The sequence below is a fragment of the Pseudorca crassidens genome, chromosome 3 (assembly GCF_039906515.1).
Source record: "Pseudorca crassidens isolate mPseCra1 chromosome 3, mPseCra1.hap1, whole genome shotgun sequence".
Classification (NCBI taxonomy): domain Eukaryota; kingdom Metazoa; phylum Chordata; class Mammalia; order Artiodactyla; family Delphinidae; genus Pseudorca; species Pseudorca crassidens.
The window spans coordinates 65,611,860-65,626,921 of record NC_090298.1 but is presented as its reverse complement, the minus strand read 5'-3'; the positions used below and the strand labels follow the sequence as shown (position 1 = coordinate 65,626,921).

The window sequence follows — 15,062 nt, the reverse complement described above, 5'->3', positions numbered from 1 at the left end:
GGGGAAGATGGCGGAAGAGTAAGACGTGGAGATCACCTTCCTCCCCACATATACACCAGAAATACATCTACACGTGGAACAACTCCTACAGAACACCAACTGAACGCTGGCAGAAGACCTCAGACCTCCCAAAAGGCAAGAAAGTCCCCACGTACCCGGGTAGGGCAAAAGAAAAAAGAATAAACAGAGACAAAAGAATAGGGACGGGACCTGCACCAGTGGGAAGGAGCTGTGAAGGAGGAAAGGTTTCCACACGCTAGGAAGCCCCTTCGCGGGCGGAGACTGCAGGGAGGCGGAGGGGGAAAGCTTCGGAGCCGTGGAGGAGAGTGTAGCTACAGGGGTGCAGAGGGCAAAGTGGGGAGATTCCCGCACAGAGGATCAGTGCCGACCGGCACTCACCAGCCCGAGAGGCTTGTCTGCTCACCCGACGGGGCAGGCGGGACTGGGAACTGAGGCTTGGGCTTCATTCGGAGTGCACAGGGAGAGGACTGGGGTTGGCGGTGTGAACACAGCCTGCAGGGGGTTCGTGCTCCACGGCTAGCCGGGAGGGAGTCTGGGGAAAAGTCTGGGCCTGCCAAAGAGGCAAGAGACTTTTTCTTCCCTATTTGTTTCCTGGTGCACGAGGAGAGGGGATTAAGAGCGCTGCTTAAAGGAGCTCCAAAGATGGGCGTGAGCCGCTAAAGCGTGGACCCCAGAGACGGGCATGAGACGCTAAGGCTCCTGCTGCCGCCACCAAGAAGCCTGTGTGCGAGCACAGGTCACTATCCACACGTCCCTTCCGGGGAGCCTGTGCAGCCCGCCACTGCCAGGGTCCTGGGATCCACGGACAACTCCCCTGGGAGAACGCACGGCGCGCCTCAGGCTCGTGCAACGTCACGCCGGACTCTGCCGCCACAGGCTCGCCCAGCACTCCGTGCCCCTCCCTCTCTTTGGCCTGAGTGAGCCAGAGCCCCCGAATCAGCGGCTCCTTTAACCCCGTCCTGTCTGAGCGAAGAACAGACGCCCTCTGGCGACCTACACGCAGAGGCAGGGCCAAATCCAAAGCTGAGCCCCTGGGAGCTGTGAGAACAAAGAAGAGAAAGGGAAATCTCTCCCAGCAGTCTCAGAAGCAGCGGATTAAAGCTCCACAATCAACTTGATGTACCCTGCATCTGTGAAATAAATGAATAGACAACGAATCATCCCAAATTGAGGAGGTGGACTTTGAGAGCAAGATTTATGATTTTTTCCCCTTTTCCTCTTCTTCTGAGTGTGTATATGTATGCCTCTGTGTGAGATTTTGTCTGTATAGCTTTGCTTCCACCATTTGTCCTAGGGTTCTATCCGTCCGATTTTTTTTTTTCTTAAAAAATTTTTTTCTTAATAATTATTTTTTATTTTAACAACTTTATTTTATCTTACTTTATTATATTTTATTTTATCTTCTTTCTTCCTTTCCTTCCTTCCCTCCTTCCTTCCTTCCTCCCTCCCTCCCTCACGCCTTTCTTTCTCTTTCTTTCTTTCTTCCTTCCTCCCTCCCTCCCTCTCTCTCTCTCTCTCTCTTTCTCTCCCTCTCCCTCTCTCTCTCTCTCTCTTTCTACTTTTTCTTCCTTTTATTCTGAGCCATGTGGATGAAAGGCTCTTGGTGCTGCAGCCAGGAGTCAGTGCTGTGCCTCTGAGGTGGGAGAGCCAACTTCAGGACACTGGTCCACAAGACACCTCCCAGCTCCACATAATATCAAACGGCAAAAATCTCCCAGAGATTTCCATCTCAACACCAGCACCCAGCTTCACTCAATGACCAGCAAGCTACAGTGCTGGACACCCTATGCCAACAACTTGCAAGACAGGAGAACAACCCCACCCATTAGCAGAGAGGCTGCCTAAAATCATAATAAGTCCACAGATACCACAAAACACACCACAAGACGTGGACCTGCCCACCAGAAAGACAAGATCCAGCATCATCCACCAGAACACAGGCACTAGTACCCTCCACCAGGAGGCCTACACAACCCACTGAATCAACCTTAGCCACTGGGGACAGACACTAAAAACAACAGGAACTACGAACCTTCAGCCTGCAAAAAGGAGACCCCAAACACAGTAAGATAAGCAAAATGAAAAGACAGAAAAACACACAGCAGATGAAGGAGCAAGATAAAAACCCACCAGACCTAACAAATGAAGAGGAAATAGGCAGTCTACCTGAAAAAGAATTCAGAATAATGAAAGTAAAGATGATCCAAAATCTTGGAAATAGAATAGAGAAAATGCAAGAAACATTTAACAAGGACCTGGAAGAACTAAAGATGAAACAAGCAACTACGAACAACACAATAAATGAAATTAAAAATACTCTACATGGGATCAAGAGTAGAATAACTGAGGCAGAAGAATGGATAAGTGACCTGGAAAATAAAATAGTGGAAATAACTACTGCAGAGCAGAAGAAAGAAAAAAGAATGAAAAGAACTGAGGACAGTCTCAGAGACCTCTGGGACAACATGAAATGCACCAACATTCGAATTATAGGGGTTCCAGAAGAAGAAGGGAAAAAGAAAGGGACTGAGAAAATATTTGAAGAGATTATAGTTGAAAACTTCCCCAATATGGGAAAGGAAATAGTTAATCAAGTTCAGGAATCACAGAGAGTCCCATACAGCATAAATCCAAGGAGAAATACACCAAGACACATATTAATCAAACTGTCAAAAATTAAATACAAAGAAAACATATTAAAAGCAGCAAGGGAAAAACAACAAATAACACACAAGGGAATGCCCATAAGGATAACAGCTGATCTTTCAGCAGAAACTCTGCAAGCCAGAAGGGATTGGCAGGACATATTGAAAGTGATGAAGGAGAAAAACCTGCAACCAAGATTACTCTACCCAGCAAGGATCTCATTCAGATTCAATGGAGAAATTAAAACCTTTACAGACAAGCAAAAGCTGAGAGAGTTCAGCACCACCAAACCAGCTTTACAACAAATGCTAAAGGAACTTCTCTAGGCAAGAAACACAAGAGAAGGAAAAGACCTACAATAACAAACCCAAAACAATTAAGAAAATGGGAATAGGAACATACATATTGATAATTACCTTAAATGTAAATGGACTAAATGCTCCCACCAAAAGACACAGATTGGCTGAATAGATACAAAACAAGACCCATATATATTATGCTCTCTACAAGAGACCTACTTCAGACCTAGAGACACATACAGACTGAAAGTAAGTGGATGGAAAAAGATGTTCCGTGCAAATGGAAACCAAAAGAAAGCTGGAGTAGCAATTCTCATATCAGACAAAATAGACTCTAAAATAAAGACTATTAGAAGAGACAAAGAAGGACACTACATAATGATCAAGGGATTGATCCAAGAAGAAGATATAACAATTGTAAATATTTATGCACCCAACATAGGAGCACCACAATACATAAGGCAAATACTAACAGCCATAAAACTGGAAATCGACAGTAACACATTCATAGGAGGGGACTTTAACACCCCACTTTCACCAATGGACAGATCTTCCAAAATGAAAATAAATAAGGAAACACAAGCTTTAAATGATACATTAAACAAGATGGACTTAATTGATATTTATAGGACATTCCATCCAAAACCAACAGAATACACATTTTTCTCAAGTGCTCATGGAACATTCTCCAGGATAGATCATATCTTGGGTCACAAATCAAGCTTTGGTAAATTTAGGAAAATTGAAATTGCATCAAGTATCTTTTCCGACCACAACGCTATGAGACTAGATATCAATTACAGGAAAAGACCTGTAAAAAATACAAACACATGGAGGCTAAACAATACACTACTTAATAACGAAGTGATCACTGAAGAAATCAAAGAACAAATCAAAAAATACCTAGAAACAAATGACAATGGAGACACGACGACCCAAAACCTATGGGATGCAGCAAAGGCAGTTCTAAGAGGGAAGTTTATAGCAGTACAATCCTACCTTAAGAAACAGGAAAAATTTCGAATAAACAACCTAACCTTGAACCTAAGGAAATTAGAGAAAGAAGAACAAAAAAACCCCAAAGTTAGCAGAAGAAAAGAAAAAAAAAAGATCAGATCAGCAATAAATGAAAAAGAAATGAAGGAAATGATAGCAAAGATCAATAAAACTAAAAGCTAGTTCTTTGAGAAGATAAACAAAATTGATAAACCATTAGCCAGACTCATCAAGAAAAAAAGGGAGAAGACTCAAATCAATAGAATTAGAAATGAAAAAGGAGAAGTAACAACTGACACTGCAGAAATACAAAAGATCACGAGAGATTACTACAAGCAACTCTATGCCAATAAAATGGACAACCTGGAAGAAATGGACAAATTCTTAGAAAAGCACAACCTGCCAAGACTGAATCAGGAAGTAATAGAAAATATGAACAGACCAATCACAAGCACTGAAATTGAAACTGTGATTAAAAATCTTCCAACAAACAAAAGCCCAGGACCAGATGGCTTCACAGGCAAATTCTATCAAATATTTAGAGAAGAGCTAACACCTATCCTTCTCAAACTCTTCCAAAATATAGCAGAGGGAGGAACACTCCCCAACTCATTCTACGAGGCCACCATCACCCTGATACCAAAACTAGACAAGGATGTCACAAAGAAAGAAAACTACAGGCCAATATCACTGATGAACATAGATGCAGAAATCCTCAACAAAATACTAGGAAACAGAATCCAACAGCACATTAAGAGGATCATACACCATGATCAAGTGGGGTTTATTCCAGGAATGTAAGGATTCTTCAATATACGCAAATCAATCAACGTGATACACCGTATTAACAAACTGAAGGAGAAAAAACATATGATCATCTCAATAGATGCAGAGAAAGCTTTCGACAAAATTCAACACCCATTTATGATAAAAACCCTGCAGAAAGTAGGCATAGAGGGAACTTTCCTCAACATAATAAAGGCCATATATGACAAACCCACAACCAACATTGTCCTCAATGGTGAAAAACTGAAAGCATTTCCACTAAGATCAGGAACAAGACAAGGTTGCCCACTCTCACCACTCTTATTCAACATAGTTTTGGAAGTTTTAGCCACAGCAATCAGAGAAGAAAAGGAAATAAAAGGAATCCAAATAAGAAAAGAAGAAGTAAAGCTGTCACTGTTTGCAGATGACATGACACTATACATAGAGAATCCTAAAGACACTACCACAAAACTACTAGAGCTAATCAATGAATTTGGTAAAGTAGCAGGATACAAAATTAATGCACAGATATCTCTGGCATTCCTATACACTAATGATGAAAAATCTGAAAGTGAAATCAAGAAAACACTCCTATTTAACACTGTAACAAAAAGAATAAAATATCTAGGAATAAACCTACCTAAGGAGACAAAAGTCCTGTATGCAGGGAATCATAAGACAGTGATGAAAGAAATTAAAGATGATACAAATAGATGGAGAGATATACCATGTTCTTGGATTGGAAGAATCAACATTGTGAAAATGACTCTACTACCCAAAGCAATCTACAGATTCAATGCAATCCCTATCAAACTACCACTGGCATTTTTCACAGAACTAGAACAAAAAATTTCACAATTTGTATGGAAACACAAAAGACCCCGAATAGCCAAAGCAATCTTGAGAACGAAATAAGGGACTGGAGGAATCAGGCTCCCTGACTTCAGACTATACTACAAAGCTACAGTAATCAAGACAGTATGGTACTGGCACAAAAACAGAAAGATAGATCAATGGAACAGGATAGAAAGCCCAGAGATAAACCCACGCACATATGGTCACCTTATCTTTGATAAAAGAGGCAGGAATGTACAGTGGAGAAAGGACAGCCTCTTCTATAAGTGGTGCTGGGAAAACTGGACAGGTACATGTAAAAGTATAGGATTAGAACACTCCCTAACACAATACACAAAAATAAGCACAAAATGGATTAAAGACCTAAATGTAAGACCAGAAACTATCAAACTCTCAGAGGAAAACATAGGCAGGACACTCTATGACATAAATCACAGCAAGATCCTTTTTGACCCATCTCCTAGAGAAATGGAAATAAAAACAAAAATAGACAAATGGGACCTAATGAAACTTCAAAGGTTTTGCAAAGCAAAGGAAACCATAAACAAGACCAAAAGAAAACCCTCAGAATGGGAGAAAATATTTGCAAATGAAGCAACTGACAAAGGATTAATCTCCAAAATTTATAAGCAGCTCATGCAGCTCAATAACAAAAAAACAAATAACCCAATCCAAAAATGGGCAGAAGATGTAAATAGACATTTCTCTAAAGAAGATATACAGACTGCCAACAAACACATGAAAGAATGCTCAACATCATTAATCATTAGAGAAATGCAAATCAAAACTACAATGAGATATCATCTCACACCAGTCAGAATGGCCATCATCCAAAAATCTAGAAACAGTAAATGCTGGAGAGGGTGTGGATATAAGGGAACACTCTTGCACAGCTGGTGGGAGTGTGAATTGGTACAGCCTCTATGGAGAGCAGTATGGAGGTTCCTTAAAAAACTACAAATACAACTACCATAAGATCCAGCAATCCCACTACTGGGCATATACCCTGAGAAAACCATAATTCAAAAAGAGTCATGTACCATAATGTTCAATGCAGCTCTATTCACAGTAGCCAGGAGATGGAAACAACCTAAGTGTCCATCATTGGATGAATGGATAAAGAAGATGTGGCACATATATACAATGGAATATTACTCAGCCATAAAAAGAAACGAAATTGAGCTATTTGTAGTGAGGTGGATGGACCTAGAGTCTGTCATACAGAGTGAAGTAAGTCAGAAAGAGAAAGACAAATACCGTATGCTAACACATATATATGGAATTTAAGAAAAAAAAAGTCATGAAGAACCTAGGGCTAAGACAGGAATAAAGACACAGACCTACTAGAGAATGGACTTGAGGATATGGGGAGGGAGAAGGGTAAGCTGTGACAAAGCGAGATAGTAGCATGGACATATATACACTACCAAACGTAAAATAGCTAGCTAGAGGGAAGCAGCCGCATAGCACAGGGAGATCAGCTCGGTGCTTTGTGACCACCTAGAGGGATGGGATAGGGAGGGTGGGAGGGAGGGAGACGCAAGAAGGAAGAGATATGGGAACATATGTATATGTATAATTGATTCACTTTGTTATAAAGCAGAAACTTACACACCATTGCAAAGCAATTATACGCAAATAAAGATGTAAAAAAAAATCACTGTCATTGTTACTTGTGGATCCATCATGAGAAATTTTGAGGATGTTTGTTTTCAATACCACATGCAAGGTATATCACGTCTGGAACTTATTTTACCCTACTTACAGTCTCACAGTTTAGCCTGTTACTGTTTCGTGGATGCTGGCAGAAGACAAAAGATCCCTGGGTCAGAGACAAAAGGCTTTATTACTCATATCACAGCAAGCAGCATGATTTGTGTTCATTGTGTTCTTGACCCAAAGTCCTGCAGTGATGATGTGGAGGGCTTGGGTGGTGTTATAGAAAGGAACACTGCTGAATTTTGTCTCCCGCCTAGTGAATATGTTGAAATCCTAATCCCCCAGCACTTCAGTGTGGCTGTATTTAGAGATAAGGTGTTTAAAGAGATAATTAAGTTAAAATGAGGTCATTTGGTCTGGCCCCAAACCAATATGACTGTTGTGCTTATAAAAAGAGGAAATTTGAACACAGATAGGTGCAGAGGGAAGACCATGTGAAGATATATAGAGAAGGTGGCCATCTACAAGTCAAGAAGAGAGACTTCAGAAGAGACCAACCCTGCCAATACCTTGATCTTAAACTTCTAGACTCTAGGACTATGAGAAAATATTTCTGCTGTTTAAGCCACCCAGTCTGTGGTCCTTTGTTATGGCAGCCCTAGAAAATGAATATAAACACTAAACCTGGGGAATCCAGTACTTTTATAGCAATCCTGCTCTTTGTCCCAGAATGTGACATTACCTCATCTCTTAAGGTTGTTCTCTGCAAGCACAGCTGTGAGCAATGGCTCAGGAAGAGAGTACTCAGGGCCTTGCACTAGACAGGTAAGGAGGTAGAGGCCCATAGAGGGCTACTTTTCCCAAGAAGATGGTCAGCATGCATCTTGTAACATCTCATCTGAGAAATCTCTAAGACTGCATTATTGAGGTGGAAAACTCAATTATACAAATATCCCCATCAGCCAGTGGAACCCAACTATAATATTTAGAGTTCTCAATTATAAAGGACTGGCACAGGTGAGTAATAGTATGTCTTCAACAATGTTAAAAGTCTTGGTCCAAGGGGAAGCAGCAGTTGAGAAACACTGGTGACAATGCCACAGTAAGGATTGTGCCTATGTCTACCAGACTGTCAGAAAAATAACAAGGCTATGTGCATAGCCCTTCATTTTATTTGCTTCAATACATAATGATATTGCCCTTGAAAAAAGTGCAGTGTGCATGGTGTGGTGGCTTTGTAATGTGTCAACTTGGCTAGGCTAAACTACACTTCCCAGAATTTCCTTCCCTGTATGCAGGGCAGGCTTGATGGATTTGCAAAAAAGTGCAACTGCACAGGGATCTGTTCTCAAAAGTGGCCCCACACTGGAGTTCAATGCTCTCTGTTAAATTTCTTACCAATTTTATCTTTGAATTTGTGTTTTAAAAGTGAAGCCCAGTGGGTTGCTGGAGCCTGTCCTGGAGGCTTGGAGCCTTGGGTCACACGACATCCTACCTCCTACCACCTCCCTAGGATTCTCCTTCCCCCTCATATTGGCTGCTGCCACCCTCCACCCCTGGTGGGGTCCTGGGCATGTGGTAGGGAGTGTTGGCGATGTGGTCCCTGGATGCTGAGTCATGGTACAGGGCCCAAGGCACCTGTGAGGTGTGCATTCACCCCATGAGCGTCCCATGAGATAGCAGAAGAAAGGTAAAAGCAGTTCTCTTGTATTCAGAACAAGAGGCTCCAAATTTTCATTTCACACTAGCCCCGCAAATGATATTGCCAGCCCTGCCTATACGTTGCACATCAGGATGTACTATGGAGACATATTTGTACAAGATGCAGAGTGTGGAAGTGAAGCAGCAGCCATATTGTTTTTCACCTTAGAAAGGTAGAGGCAGCTGTTTTAGCAGCTCAGGCACATTATCATTGATCTGCTGACTCAACACAGTGGCTCAGGGCAGCAGCTGATCCTGCAGCTTCCCTAGATTCCCCTAGATCTTCTTTCAGCTTTCCCAGTTTCTAGGCCAGCTATGTATTTAACTCCATGACAAGGGACAACAGCTTCTCCCTCATGGCATACACATAATAGCCAGAGATGACAAGAGCTGACATGAGTTCCAGTATGTGCTTATGGCTTCCAGTTTGTCCTTGCTCTCCTTCACTTTACATCCACCTTCCCTTCTAAACTGCCTATCCTGTGGACTTTGGGCTCCAGCATCAGACACCAAGACTACTGCTTAACCAGCTCCCATAATTGTGTAAAGTTAAGTGGCTATAACCACAAATATCAATATTATATCTTCTAGTGCTTCTGCCTCTCTAACTGAACTATGACTAATAAGTATGGCTAATTTTTTTTTTACACCTTAGAATAGGTTGAGAAAATAGGATTACACATGCAAAAATAACAAATAATGTGATGTAGTGAAATAATATCTTTCATTTACACAATCCTTTTTGCAATCGACCTACCTTGTCTTATTTGGTCATCACCACAAGCCCCACGAGGCAGGTTAGGACAGCTATTACAATTTCTATTTCACAGATGGAAGTGAGATGTCAGGGGTTAAATGTCTTGGCCAATGTCACATGGATAGAAAGTAGGAGAGTTGGAACCGGTCCTCTAGTCCCTCTCCCAGTTCATTCCCATTGACCCAGAGGGTCTCTCACAATTATGAAATATTAAGATCAACTACGAAGCTCAAATCTTCAGTGGAATGAAATCCATTTCAACCAGAAGGCATGGTCTCTGGTCTCAGGTAATTGTATTTTTGCACCACGAACATTAAATAAGCAGACTATGAATCATTCAGTTCACACCTTTACATCGATCTCCACTGCCCACACCCTCACCATGGAGCACAAAGCACTAGAAACTCTCACTCAGCACTGAACAGTCCAGCTTCCAGTCTCAGAAAATAAAAAGGACACCGCGAATAACTCCAAGTGTTTCTAAAACTCGGTTTCACACTGGTACTTTTTAACACTCGTAGACATACGTGTTGTAGGTAACAGAGATGTAAGCAGCTCTCATCATTATAACTCAGGTATAGGTTACACTGGAGCAAGGTTTGGCAGTTGTTTCATGATTATGGAAAAAAACAGCTTCTTTTCAAACAAATAATCAAAATTCCACAACAGACTACAAAAGTGAGACTTCATTTTTCTATTTTTACGAACCACAGAAATGAGAAATAAGTCGTTCTATTAAAGCCTTTGAGTTATAACCATATAAAGTAATGAATACACCAGCACTGCGCAAAATCCAGAGAAAATGCAAATTTTTACCATTTGTCAACAATTGCAAAATCAGCCCAAATAAGGTTTTAGGTAATTATAGTCCTCCCTCATAGGAGAAAGCAAGAGTTGAAATTACAGAGGAAAGGACCTTTAATGAATTTCTGTTCTTCTGGAAGGGAGTTATAAACCCATAAATCTCCATAACCACCAGCAAGCAGTTCTTATGAAAAAGCAGCCCCACTGCACTCCACCACCCATGCTGCCCCCATCCATAGCTAATGTTCCCAAGATCCATGGGCACAGAAGTCAAGTGGGCCAGAGCTTTAGGAGGTGTTGAAAATGCCTGGTCTACTCTCCAAACTACTCAGTTCATGTTCACATACTAGCCTCCTTAGAAGATGAGGATGGCTTCATTCCTTGGATGTCAAGCAGAGGCATCACAAGCATGCTCCAAGGGGTCCTCATTTACTCATTAGAACAAGCACTTATCAAGAGTTTATTCCATGCCAGACATTGTACTTGGCCTGGGACACAGTGGTAAAAAAGGCAAATGTGTCTTCCCTCATGGGGTTTCTAATCTAACATAAGATATACATGTTAATCACCAATCATACAGATAAATGTGCCATTGCCAACTGAGGCAGATGCTGTGAAGGACAGGTTTATGCTACCGGGAATATGTCTTAGAGAAGCCTAACCTCATTCAGGGGCTCAGACAAGGTCTCCTAAGGAAGTGACACTGTGTAGGCAAAGGGGTGAGAATGTGCTGAGTATCTTCAGAGGAGGGAACACAAGTCTGAATGTGGGCCCCAAGTGGGAGCCCTGACCTGGGCCAGCTAGGAATAAACAGTAGGTTCTGGACTGAGATTAGGCCTGGGCATAGCAGGAAGGGAATCTGAGGGAGAAATGGGAGAGGTAGGTAATAAAATATGAGGCCTGAGAGGGTAACTTCCATCTACAGCAGTGCTGCGCCTTGGGCTGCCCTTCACCCAGGAGTAAATAATGGGGTGGTGGGGGGAGAAACGAGGGCGCGAGGAGGTGAGTGGAGAAACTCTGTCCTCTTTAGGCAACAGCAGGCTCCAAGGGCCCTGAACAATATTGCAAACAGCACTGGTTTATCCTGCTGCCCGCTCTAAGTGCCCCCCTCCCAGTGCTGTCTGTATCCTTCCCACAACCTCTTGCACTCTCCAGCACCCTCCTGCCGCTCAGGCCCACCTTCTTGCCTCATCACCAGCATTCAAACACCAGTTCACCTCCAGCTTCAGCTTCGCATCAGGAGGAGGAATGTGATTATCTGATTGAAGTAATAAACTCTAAGGTGTCATAGCTAACAGGAATGTTTCCCTTAATGCTTACCAACCCTAATGAATTTCCTGAAGGAGGGATAAATTTCTGAGCAGAGGAAGCTTCCATGTATGTTTGAGGACCTGGGAGCACCAAGTTTTTACTGACCTTAGGGGATCTCACCTTCTAAGACGGACTGCATTCTGCCTGTGGAGTGTGTATCTCTCTCAATAAACCTGCTTTCACTTTACTATGGCTCGCTCTTAAATTCTTTCCCACGCAAAGCCAAGGGCCCTCACTTGGAGGCCCGGCCCAGGAACTCGCCGGAGACCTGGGACATGACCATCCTCTCTCACCCCAGGGCAGAGCCCTCTTGCCTGCCCCCTTGTATCCTTCACAAGCATCCTATATTAATAAATCTACTTCTTACCTATCCAAAAAAAAAAGTTTTCACTGACCTTCAGGAAGATGACCTCTCCCAATTCCACATTAATAAACTGGAGACTTCAGGAAACAAAGGGCAGGAGGGAGAGTCAGAGGTTCCAAAAGTCAGTCCTCAGAAGTGGTCCTGGTCTCATCCTGCAGTGATGGAGTCCAGAAGGAGAGCAGTCGAAAGGCCTGTGGGTCTTTATGAAGGGTCAGATGCTCTCTCCTGAAGGCAAGCAACTCAGAAATACTAAAAAAGAACAGGAAAGATAACACCACTTCTCAGAGTAGGTACCCACATCTTCAAAGTTTTTCCTTCCATTCTGGTATTAAATCAATACAAGAGGGAATTCCCTGGTGGTCCAGTGGTTAAGACTCTGCGCTTTCACTGCCATGGGCTCAGGTTCGATCCCTGGTCGGGGAACTAAAATCTTGCAATCTGTGTGGTGCGGACAAAAAAAAAAAAAAAAAAAAATCGATACGAGCATATTAAGAGAAAAAATATTTGCATATGTATGTATGTTTGTGCAAATTCATTCCTGAGCTGCTAAATCTTTTAAAAATCAGTAAGATTCCAAAGCATTTTTTTTCTAACAAACATCATGTGCCAGTGCTATTCTAAGTAAAAATCTTATTTGATTCTCCAAAATTCCAAGAGATAAGTACTATTATTGTCCCCCGTTTTAGAGGGGAAATCGTTGTACAGAAATGTTCAGTAACTTCCCCCAAGAATAAAAAAGTTTTATGATCAAACATCTAAAGTAAGATTTTTTTCCCTTGCTCTGAAAGTCCAAAAACATATTTGTTTGATACATTTTACATGAATGCATATTTTGTAGAAAATCACATAGAATTCAAGAGATATATAGTATGCTAAACTTATGTAATATTTTGAAACTATAAACTACGACTATTTGATTTTTAAAAAGTACTAAAAGAATAAAAAAGAGAAATGATTGATGTAAATGTTCTGAGCCTTTGAGTAATACATGGGCTGCCATTTAGTTCGCTGTCTGCCCTGACCTAGTAGAACTTAACATTCACAGTGGTCGAGTGATGATCCATTAGAGGCTGTATTCGTTTGCTAGGGATTCCATAACAAAGTACCATAGACTGGATGCCTTAAATGGAAATGTATTTTCTCACAGTCTGGAGGTGAGAAGTTCAAGATCAGGGTGTTGACAGGGTTGGTCTCTTCTAAGGCCTCTCCCTTTGGCTTGTACGTGACCATCTTCTCCCTGTGTCTTCATGTGGTCTTCCCTCTGTTTATGTCTGTGTTCAAATTTCCTCTTCTTTTAAGGACATGAATCATATTGCATTAGACCCCAACCTAGTGACCTTATTTTGACTTAATTACCTCTTTAAAGACCCTATTTCCAAATACAGTCATACTCTGGGGTACTGGGGAGTTAGGATTTCAACATATGAATTTTGAGGGGACACAACTCAGCCCATAACAGAAACAATGACCCAGGAATCAAGAGGAAACTTGATTCCTCAAATGGATAGGAACACACCAAAAGAGCTAGGAAAGCAACCTGGTTAGAAACCCACCCTTGGATGTGTCCTGTCCTTGAAAGGATAAAGCCCAAAGGGTAAGAAGAAGCTCTGAACAGTCACCCAACTTTACTACTGTCCAAATGGGAAAAATGCTTCATAGCTACAGCTAGTACATACTCAAGGGCATAAAATTTGGCTGAAATTCATACTTCCTTCCCCTAATGTGGCCTTAGATCACTGTTTCTCTTCAATTACATGAGAGTTCAAACAGGAAGATATATGCAGTAGATTTGATGTTGGAAATTAATGAGCCCAGTTCCATCTCTCAGCCTTTTCAAGGATGTCACTTGATTATGTGGTCAAGAGCCAATTCTAGTCTTATCTCCCAAATTGTTAATACATTTCTCTTTAGAAAGAAATACACCATGGTTTGTTTAACAAAAGCAAAATAGGAATTAATTGTGAAATTTAGAAATCTATGGATTGTTTTATTTACTTTTTAAATGAACTGGTCATTTTAACTTTCAGTACTCAGTTTTCCTCTCTTTAAAAATATTTGCCAACTTACTCTGCATGAAGTGTGTTTACTTTTATAACTAAAAAGAAAACTTTTAAACAATTACCATATCTTTCTAAATGTTCCTTTTGGGGGGAAAAACCAGTTTTTAGATTTGTTGTTTTAATTTGCCCATTTTTATTTCCTCTAATTAAATAAATGTGATCCTAAACAGGGTAAAATAAATTTTTACAGGACGAACCACATGTTCCCTTTATAACATCAGAGGAGTGATAAGGGGAAAAATTGGGAGGACACAAGCAATGAGAACTCTTCCTGCAATATCTCTCCTCTTGCCAATTGCAAAGAAACCTGCTTGAAAAAGGAAAACATTCTATCAAATACTGTAATCAGAATGAGGAAGAAACTAAAACCTTAAAGCCATCTCACTGAGGAAATTTTACTTTTAAAAAAATGACTTTGGGAGGCCAGGGGAAGATGGCGGAAGAGTAAGACGCAGAGATCACCTTCCTCCCCACAGATACATCAGAAATACATCTACATGTGGAACAACTCCTACAGAACACCTACTGAACACTGGCAGAAGACCTCAGACCTCCCAAAAGGCAAGGAAGTCCCCACGTACCTGGGTAGGGCAAAAGAAAAAAGAATAAACAGAGACAAAAGGATAAGGGACGGGACCTGCACCAGTGGGAGGGAGCTGTGAAGGAGGAAAGGTTTCCACACACTAGGAAGCCCCTTCACGGGCAGAGACTGTGGGTGGCGGAGGGGGGAAAGCTTCGGAGCCGCGGTGGAGAGCGCAGCAACAGGGGTGGAGAGGGCAGAGCAGAGAGATTCCCGCACAGAGGATCGGAATTCACCAGCC

The 15,062-nt window shown here is 41.7% G+C and overlaps 1 long non-coding RNA gene across 1 annotated transcript in view; it reads right to left on the bottom strand.

Moving 5' to 3' along the window:
• The window catches only part of LOC137221458 (uncharacterized), a 304,989-nt gene that overhangs the window by 221,554 nt on the left and 68,373 nt on the right, over positions 1-15,062 (bottom strand). The window contains exon 2 of the long non-coding RNA XR_010942011.1: positions 12,213-12,430. This is a non-coding gene — a long non-coding RNA (uncharacterized lncRNA). The remainder of the gene's footprint in view (positions 1-12,212; positions 12,431-15,062) is intronic.